Here is a 10,104-nt window from a genome sequence, read left to right as displayed (position 1 = left end):
GCGCTCCCCGCCGCCCGCTCACCCCGAGCCGCCCCGCGCCCAGCCCGTGAAAAAAAGCACATTTCTGTTAAAGGCTGTAACGATCACTATTGAGTCTCTCGCTACAAATCGATGGCTTCTTTTCCATACAAATGCCTGCTTATGCCTTTATGTTCTCCATCTGTTTGTAGCTAACACCTGCCATTCAATAAATCGATTTGGCCATTTAATGTAACAGCTTCCCGGGACATTTTTTCATGCCAGATGCCACAGCAGCTCCAAACCTCTACCCCAACCCAGCGCCCCATCAGCACAGTCGCCTAGCACGGGGCTGCCCCTTTGCAGAAACTTGATGCTGGGGTGTGGACCAGACCTGAAAAGTAAAGAAAATATGAAAAAGTGGCTTTATTAAAAAAAAAAAAAAATCAACACTAACCCCACCGATTTCACCTTTTCCTTTAATGCTCTGGTTTCTGTATGCCTGGGGAAGTGGCATCTGGTCCTAGCTACCAGCAGCAGGTGTACAGGTGGTGCTGGGATTCCTGTGGGTCACAGGCATCAGGGCAGTTTGTGACATTTTTGGTTCCCTTTTATTTTACTCACCAATAGATGCTTTACATGTTTTAGGGGAATTAATGTTTTAAGGACACAAAGACACTGCCTGCAGTTTATCACCCCATGACATGGGGCAAGGTTCCTTACAGGGACTTGTGGGATGAGAGGCCCCAATATTTAACTTGTTTCAGAGGGTTAACCCCTCCTTGAGAGGCCACTTTGATGGGCATCGAGGTTGAGCCCTCCAGCCTGAAGTCCCCAGCAGGAAGAGCAAGGGGAGGTGAGTGGTGCTCGCCCATGTGCTGCTCTGCTCCATACCTTGGCAAACCTTCGTTTTCCTTTTGGCTGCCCCAAAATACTTTCCCTGCTAAGCTGAGAGAGAGAAAGGTGGTGTCTCTCCAGGTGTCATCCTGTTCGTCTCAGGGAAGGGAAAATAGCATCTGGGGATATGAGAAAGTGATATAATAAAGCATGGGGAAGTTATGGGGCTGTCTTCTCATGGAGAAGCTCTGGGCTGGCTGAGTTGCTCTAGAAGAAGTGATTTCTGTATTGCTGGGATTTTGTTTGACTACATTCGTTGTATAATTTATTGTGCCTAGAGCCTTTGAAAGGTGCCTTTGCTTTAAATTTGAATAAATACATAAAATGAAACATAATACAAAAAATAGTTAGGGATATGCACATATTTCAGCTATGTGGGTCTGTTTCTTTCTTAATTAATTCAGTGCAGGCCACAGATACCATTCGTAAATGTGCCTGTAAAAGCCTAATTTGCTTTCAAAGACAGAAAGTCATGAAGTTGTTTGGCACTTTTATCTGAGATAGCTGGATAAAATCAGGATTTCTCATAAAAAGCACCCCCGGAAGCTATGGCAGGAACTAGAGTAGTTACCTGGGAGGTGACCAAATCTTTCTCTTTATTTTGAGTCTGGAAGTTGTGGGTGAGATTGGCAGGGGAGAGTTGGAGGGGAGATTTCTCACTTGGAGCAGAAGTTCCCATGTCTGGTTTCATATACAAGTCATGTATGGATCAACATTCATGGATGGGACAGTGGCCTGAAGCAGCCTAACAAAACAAGTACAGGCTGCCTTCTTAAAGGGGAAGAATTCCCTTTGCAGGCTCCATAGTAAATGTCCCATGGGCCAGGCTTTGGGAACTCCTGCCTCAGAAGGTCTGTGTCTTCAAACAGATGGCCGGGCAGCCCTTGGCTACTTAGAATATGTTTGGGGCTATATTATATAGCACTGAGTAAAGAGACCTGTCACAGAAAAACAGTAAAAGGCAGTTTTAACCCTTCCCCTGGGGAGTGGCATGGATCCACGCTCTGCCTGTGTTACCAGTCCTTCCTCTGCTGTCCCTCATCCCGAGCCCACGGGATGTTTGGTAGGGGCCCAGCATTGTGGCGCTTGCTTCAGACAGTCAGAGGAGGAAGCCTCAGACCTCTGGCATGTGAGAGTTGGCAGAGCAAATCCTGGAGTATGGCCTCAGTGCAGCCACTGTGCAGCTTGTCCCAGAGGACAGAGAGGAGAGCAGAGCAGTGTTGGGAATAACTTCTGGAGTGGCCAGAGGTGCATGGCACCCCACCCCACACGAATGGGAGGCTGATGACATGCCATCATCCCCAGGGGTGCTTGGGGCTGATCCCTCGTAGCGGGAGGTGTCCTGCAATCAAGGTATTGTGGCTGCACCAGGTGTTTGCTGAGCTCTTCTGCTTTCCTCACTCTTCTGGTATCTGGTGTTGGGCAGAAGCTCTTAAATACCCAGGGCTGAATTTCTGTATAGGTCAGTACTGGCAGAAAAAGGTCTGTGGGATTCAGTGGAGTTGCACCTGCTTGTGCTCCAGGATCAAGCTGCAGCAAGGCAGCAGCAGCAGCAGCAAACATCTCAGAGCTGCACACTGGTAAAAGTTAAAGGTATTTAAAATACAGCTGGCCACATAAGTAAGAAAATCCACTTTGAAATCCCTTCACCAGAGGTAAAACGTGCTAATGACTCAAGAGAAAGACCATCCTGACTTTTTATCCCTAGCATTTATATTTATTTCTAGCAAAAAAAAGGTTTTAACCAAGACCAGCTGCTTCCACAGCCAATCAAAACCAGTCCTAGATTGTCCAGATGGAGTCACTCAAGACAGAGACTTGAACAAGAGCTGCCACCAGCTCCAGGATTTCTGGGATTGTCCTATTTTAAGATCTTGCATCCTGCAAACACTGCTTATGGGAAATGATTAGGGTCAGAAATCCTAGTGGGGGCCCATGAGGCAGCCTCATGTAGAGATGCGGCGATGTGGCATGCTGACATTTTGGCATAACGTGGTGATGATTTTATGTTAGCATCAGCCCTCCAAGAGGAAAGTAAATATGTGACATATTGTTCAGGGAAACAAAACAAACCAGACAATGAGGTCCTGTGCCCAGTCACTGATGTAGCCTCTGCAGGCCCATGCAAAACCTCTACTCCTTTGTGATCTGGGGATGCTGGGAAAATAAGCGCATCAGGGTATCCAATACCCATCCCTGGACCATCCAGCCCTCCTCGCTTTTTGTCTTTGTGTGCGGCCATGCAGGGAGCAAACACAGAGCACCCGCTGAGTTTCTATTGTTTCTCCTGTCTAATGGCCCTACTTAGCCATGGAGGAGCGGGATGGATTTGCGCCTTGTGCACATTGTTCTTGGGGTTCAAAAGAATACTTAAACTAGAGCAGTAGTTAGTATGACAATGGAATAGAAATGAACATTCACTCCAGTGGCTGTGGATGGCACAGGGGCTTAGATAATGGGACAAGGGAGAAGAAAATTAATGAATCTGTCTGTTTGTCTGTTGACCTATCAGCATAAATATCTTGTCACTCATATGTGATAGCAAATCTAGTTGGCTGGTAAGAGCCCAGCTTGCCCGAGCTCCCAGCTCTATTCTTTAAATCAAAAGTTTCATCAGGTAATTTAGCAGACTGAAAAAAGCTGGTACTTGACCACATAGTGATCCTCAAATGGAAGAGCAATAAACACTTCATCTGTGAGTGTTAAATGATATAAACCAGAGCTACACTGATGGCATGGGTACTGACTCCTTCCTCCAGCTCTGTGCCCAAGGATGGTCCCAGAGGTGCTCTTTTGCAGCCTACACAGGAGCCTCTGTTGAGTTGAGCAACTGAGAGGACTTCCCATGAGGCTCCTAAGTGCTCTTATATAGGACTATGCTGCCACCCTTAGCCAGCAGCAAGGGATCAAGAAGTCTTCTGTCACTGGGTGCCCTTTGTCAGAGCCTGCTTAGGAGTGGCAACCACTGAAGTCTCTCCAGGTGACCAGATCACCTGCAGGAGGGCAGACAGTAGCATCCATCACATCCTGAAGGGAATGAAGCTGTCCTGAAGGAGCAATTGAACAGTTGGGTATGGTTGACATACTGTCCTCTTTAAAACCTGGGGTGAGGCAAGGCCCCATTCTGTGTGGTTCTTCTTGTACACACACACACACACACACAAATGCTGCTTGGAAACCCTGCTTCTCAGAGCCTCTATAACAACCTTTTAATAGGTACATAGGCTACATGAATTATCTGCATTTCCTCTTGTGTCAACTCTGAGAGATGGGACCATATCGCTCATTCTGGGAGGGTACTCTGAGTTAGACAAGCAGAATCACCATCTGCAGAAACCCTTCCCTCTCCATTGACTCCAGAGGACCCCACATGACTTGATCAGGTGAGACCCCTTACTTTTAGAAAGCTAAAGCGAGGTGAGGTTCATCCCTTCCTTAGTGCCTGAGTAGAGCAGGGATGATGTGGTTTACCCTGATACACAACAGCTCAGGTGGAATCTGAGCATCAGCCACTGGCCAGTGCTTGGAATGTTTGGCCAGTGCTTGGAATGTTTGGCTGAGATTAGGACCAGGAGTGTCTTAGTTCTGTCAAGAGCACAAGCCTTACGACAAAGCTTTCAGAACTAGGTATAAGGTGTAAAGAAATACAGTCTCACAGATTGCTTGCATTTTGGCACTATTTCCATTGAAACCTGCCTTATGCCACAGCAGGACGCCTGAGTAAAAGGCATCACTACAACCTGGAAAGGGTGCAAGCTGGGATATCTGGATTAAGCCAAGGATCTCTACCACAATCATGATGCTGAATGGATTAATTGGTAAAATCAGGTTGTGCACTGTGGATTGGATTTTGAGCACCCTTCCAACTTTGGGCGCAGGGGAGTCTTATGCAGGATTCTGTTTTAGGCCCATTCCTAACAAAATCTGGAGCACTGCAGTAGAGGTAGAGCAAAGAATGTTTCAAAGAACATATATCACAACTAATAAACTTTTTGTAAGTTACAGAGCATTTCCATTTAATATTTTATGCATTGACATGCTCCAAAACAGATAGCATGATGAATCAATAGCTTTTAAAATATGTCTGGGTTTTATTACTTCATTAGGGGATCTCATAGTTAACCCTTGAATAATCAGCTTAAAAGCAGAAGGCAGATTTACTGGCATACGGTTTTACATGGATGCTTTGCTGGTCAGGTGCCAAGATATATAACAATTTAGATGTCCAGTGTGTTTATTATCTAGTATCTAGCTGAGTCTTGAATCATACATGGTGGCAGCTCAAGTTGTTGGATAGTATCACCAAACTGGTATTCTTTAACTCTTGTACTGGGAAACATCTTATTCTGTTCATGATGAATTGACCAGTAAAGACACTTTACATGCTTATTTTGGTGCCTGCTTGTTTCCTCATTTAAGAGTTTTGGCCACATTTTCATGTTGTGTTTTATTTCATTCTTGCTTCAGATCCCCTGTGGTTGAGTGCTGCTTTTTGCCTCATTTTAGAAACAATTCACAGCTGATTAATTTCTGCTAACTCTTCCAGCTGATGAAAATAGTAAGCATTCATTTGCAAGGACTAATTGTGGCCTCGAAGTATTCCTAGATGCAGCTTTTTAATTTGAGTTTTTGCAAGGCCTTTATGAGCCTTTTCCCTCATCATTTCCCATTTCTTCTTCCATCAGAAAGGGTAGCAGGAGTTGCAACAGGAGGGTAGTCCATGTCCTAGTGCCTTGAATTTTAACCACTATGATACCCGTTTTTTCTCAGACCAAGTCTGTATAACAGGGGACAACTTGCCTTACATTAGCTCTTCAGCAGTGACTGCCACCAGTGGAGGTCTAGCAGGGAAGCAATGCCAGAAGACGCTGAAGATAAAAGTCCGTCAGGAATACAACCGGTAGTCCAAATTCTGCTTGCTCCCTCCTACCTGCTCTTCTTTCCTGGGGGGAGCCCAGTTCACTGGTACGCTAAGGGTGGGTGGCACAGGAGCCACATAATCCCGCAAAATATCCTCTGTGGTGAACTTGTTTCAAAGTATCTCTTCTTGCTACAGATGGTGAGAAAATGGTTAAAAATAGGAAATATATTCACCTGAGAACCATGAGAACCACTACTGTGACTCTCATGAAGCTCTTACTGAAGGTGGCATCACTATTCTTACCTGAGGCAAGGCAGTCCTGCCAGGAAGCTCTTCCTAAACCCAGAGGCAGGTGTTCCATGTGATGTGCACTGACCTGAGCTCTGTTGCTAGCCAGCACTACAGCAGGATAGGAGTGGAGAATTGGAGAGAGAAAAGCTGCATGACAGGAAAGACACTAATCCTTGGTCTGTTGCTGGTACAGTTTTCTTGGAGTTTGCAGCTGAGGCCACAGACTGGGGGATATTTTGGATGGAGAATAAGCACTCGTCAGGTGCTGAAGTTGATGTTGCTTGCCAAGATCTCAGCATAAAGAATGAAGGAAAGGTGAAAAAGGACATAAGAAAAGAGTAAAAGGAGAAAAAGTATTGAGGTAATTTCTTTGTATGGGGTGGAGAAGGAGGTGAAACAGAGGGCAGGGGGCTGGGTTTAAAAAAGTGTCCTGAAAGTCTGCTTTAGCCCACAAACCCATGATATCCCAGATATGGGTGTATTTGCTCTTCTGAAGGCAACCATTTGGGAAAAAAAACAATCAACAACTGCATGCCTTTGCTGTGCATTGGTTGGCATTAGTTCTCAGAACAGGTTCTTAGCTCTGAATCTTTCTCTTCTTATTTACCAGACTGGCAAATTGGTGAAATCAAGCTCAATTCTAAAATTGCTGTTCACATTACTTTCATTCACATTCCTTTTATTTGCGCAGTCATTCAGAGGCAGCCAGCAAGGGTGATTAGAAAATTCACAAAAATCCCCACACTCTGAGTGGCTGCAGCTTGGATGAGGAAGTGCCAATAAAAGCTGCTGTACAAGTACAATACTTAAAGAACAGGACCTTTCTTAGGAAAACATAGCAATGTTCACAGTATGGTGGAGTTTTGTGGTGTATCAACACCAAAGTGTTTTCAGTTCACTCCTAAAATAACAGAGATTGGCAAGTTTTGTTGCTTAGAAATCTGCTGGAGAGTCAAAGCCTTGTACTGCTGTGGACACCAAAACACCTCTAGCAACGGACTCAGTGCTGCAGTATTTATTGAAGTGCTTTGTGTAGAGCTTAGACAGCCTGGAAATGTGCTGCCCATAATCCTATCAGACGCTGTTAAACCAATGAAAGCAGCCACCAAATTCTGTGTCAGTGGGTCACGGTTCAGACCAGGTTCCTGTGATGCCCCAAACTAATTTTTCTTGAATTCAGTGCAGCTGGGAGATTTTTGACAGGCAGCTTTATAGGCTGATACTCTCCCTTACTAATGGATCCACTACAGCAAAAGTGGACAAAGTGCAAGAACGTCTGTGCCACTCACCTGTTGTGGTTTAACTCCAGCCTCTCGCTCACTCCCTCCTTGTGGGATGGGGGAGAGAATCAGAAGGGCAAATGTGAGAAAACTGATGGGCTGAGATAAAGACATTTTACCAGGCAAAGGAAAAACTGCAGGTGTAAACAAAGCAAAACAAGGAATTAATTCACTACTTCCCATGGGCAGGGAGGTGTTCAGCTGTTTACAGGAAAGCAGGGCTCAATCACACATAACAGTGACTTGGGAAGACAAATGCCATAATTTCAAATATCCTCTTCCCTTCTTTTTCCCCTCTTCCACCTCTACTCTACATACTGAACATGATGCCATAAGGTATGGGATATCCCTTTGGTGAGTTGGGGTCAGCTGTCCCAGCTGTGTCTCCTCCCAAAAGCTGTGCATCCCCAGCCCACTTTCTGGTGGGGTGGGGCGAGAGGCAGGGAAGGTCTTGGCACTGTGTAAGCACTTCTGTGCAGTAATGAAAACATTCCCGTGGTATCAACGCGGTTTTCAGCACAAATCCAAAACACAGTCCCCTACTAGTTACTATGAAGAAAACAAACTCTATCCCAGCCAAAACTGTCACATCATCTAGTGTTCCTTCATGCCAGTGTGAAGGGGTAGCCAGTAGCGTTAGAAAGTTTGATCTACACCTATCAGAAAAGATGCTTGCACACTTTGCATGTGGATTGGTACCCACAGGCAGTAAGGCAGAAGCCATCCAATTTGTTGTAGGCAAGACAGGTAGTGTGTAGGGTGAGAGTGTCTTTTGGTCACTAACATGTTGGGTGGTGACTTGGAGAGAAACCTCCAGTCCCCGAGCCAGCAGGTCCTCAGATTTTGCTGTGACTGCTGAGCTGCTGTTTTCCAGCAGTGGTTAGCTTTGGGGATTGTAGTCTAAAAAGTCTCAGGGTCGAATGAAATGTGGAGCTCTCAGTTGCTAACAGATTGAAGTTGATTTACATTGCTTTGACCTAAAGGTTAATAAGTCAAAGAAGTAATTTCTGTCTATGAGTCCTTTGTAATTTCAAGTCCTTGAAATTTGGAGTGCAAAGTTTGTACGTATACTTGTTAAGTCATGTAGGGATGGTCAGAATGTACCTGACTCTCCAGAGTTGTTGTCTCTATCCTGTCCTAATGCAGTACCACAGTAATGGGAAGAATTCCCTTAGCTGGGCTCAGAGCAGGGTTGTCCACCAGGATTTAGATACTATTACTTTCCTCTGCTCTGTCTAGATGAGATCTTACTCTATTTGGGGTGCTGGACTGCTGTTGCCTGCTGGGAGACCTGCAGAGGGAGAGCATTTGGGCAATAGGGAGCAGAGCAGCACCCAGCAGGCTTTAATCCTAATTCAAACATGCAAATCAGGATCAAAGTTTTGAGTCGATCAGAGAGGGGTTTTTTGAGAGACCCAGGTCTCCACTGGCTGTGAGTAAGTGCTGAAAGCTAGTCTAGCAGAGGAAGCTATTTCTGTGGAGATAACAGCTGACAATTTGTGCCAGTTCTTTATCAGTAAAGCAGCTCACAAATCAGAGTAAACCAAAGTATGAAAACTCTGGGAGCAATGAGTGTTTTGCCCTGGCCATTTCCCTGGAAATCGGGTGTGTGGACATGTGGGAGTGTGCATGCTGGTGTTCAAGTGAGATTTCTTAATAGACCTATTATTAATGTATGTTTTCTCTCTACCCAAACCAGGGAGTTACTTAAATAATTTGTCAGAGGTTTATAGATACGGGGTGATTTCTGTGGGGTTTGGTAGTGAGCTTGCTGGTAACACCCAACACTGGGTATGTGTCTGTTTTGATGGACTCTAATTCCAGAAGGATGTGGAGAACCTCACCACATTGGCACCATGTACATATCTAGGGTGAAAACTCACTGCTTTTCCAGGACATTACTGGATACTGCATGGTAAAGAAAGTCCTTCCCTTGCTCTGTGCACGGGCAGGACCTGAATCCCAGATGACTTTTGATGGCCCCATGTTATATGGCAGGTGATCACTTCTGCCCACTGAATCTGTGAAGCTCTCAATAGACCAAACTGCCTCATGCTTGCTGTCACTTTCACACCTTCCTTTGGGAGCATGCAGGTAGGATCTCAGAAGATTTTTAGACAGGTCTTGGGGATAAAACTCAACTGCCTGTACTTCAGATCTGCAATACAGTTATCTTTGGAGCTCTACACAGGGCTCTGGTCTTTCCATCTGCAGGAAAGGGGCAGGAAAGAACTACAAAATATTTGAGGAGATGGAGTGGAGGCTCCATTCACATCTGCCAGCTATGGAGTGAGGGACCTGTGAGAACACACTCTGTGAAATCTGAAGACAAAGCTTGAACAATGCAGTTACTGGCAATATATACGACCTTGGACTGATACAATGAGAAGAGACTGGTTAGCTCAGAGGTGTACTTTCCACGCAGAGAGCAAATGAATGCCTAACTGATGTTATATCTTTATTTCTTCTGTCCATCCAGGAATCAAAACTATAGGAAAACACTAGAATAAGCAAGAGCTGCCCATTTCTTTGGTGCATTGCCACCCACACACAGTCATGGGCTATTAATGTTTACAGCAAGTTGTCTTTCACCTACAAGCCCTGTCACTCAGCCAATTAATGTGGTTTCTTGGTTTTGTCTTGATACAGATATTTTAATAATAGCTGAAGCTGTAGAGAGCTGTTATCACCTTGAGATTATGGTCCTGATCTTACCATCTGGTGAACACAAAGCAGAGTTTAACTTAAGTGCAACTTAGAGGAACTGAAAGTGGGCTGTATGCACTCATTTATGGTAAATAAGAAGTCTGCTGAAAA

The sequence above is a fragment of the Corvus kubaryi genome, unplaced genomic scaffold, assembly GCF_017639235.1.
Source record: "Corvus kubaryi isolate FWS band 111438036 unplaced genomic scaffold, C.kubaryi_AGA036_p1.0 37392, whole genome shotgun sequence".
In the NCBI taxonomy this organism is placed as follows: Eukaryota; Metazoa; Chordata; class Aves; order Passeriformes; family Corvidae; genus Corvus; species Corvus kubaryi.
This window is presented reverse-complemented; position numbering follows the sequence as displayed.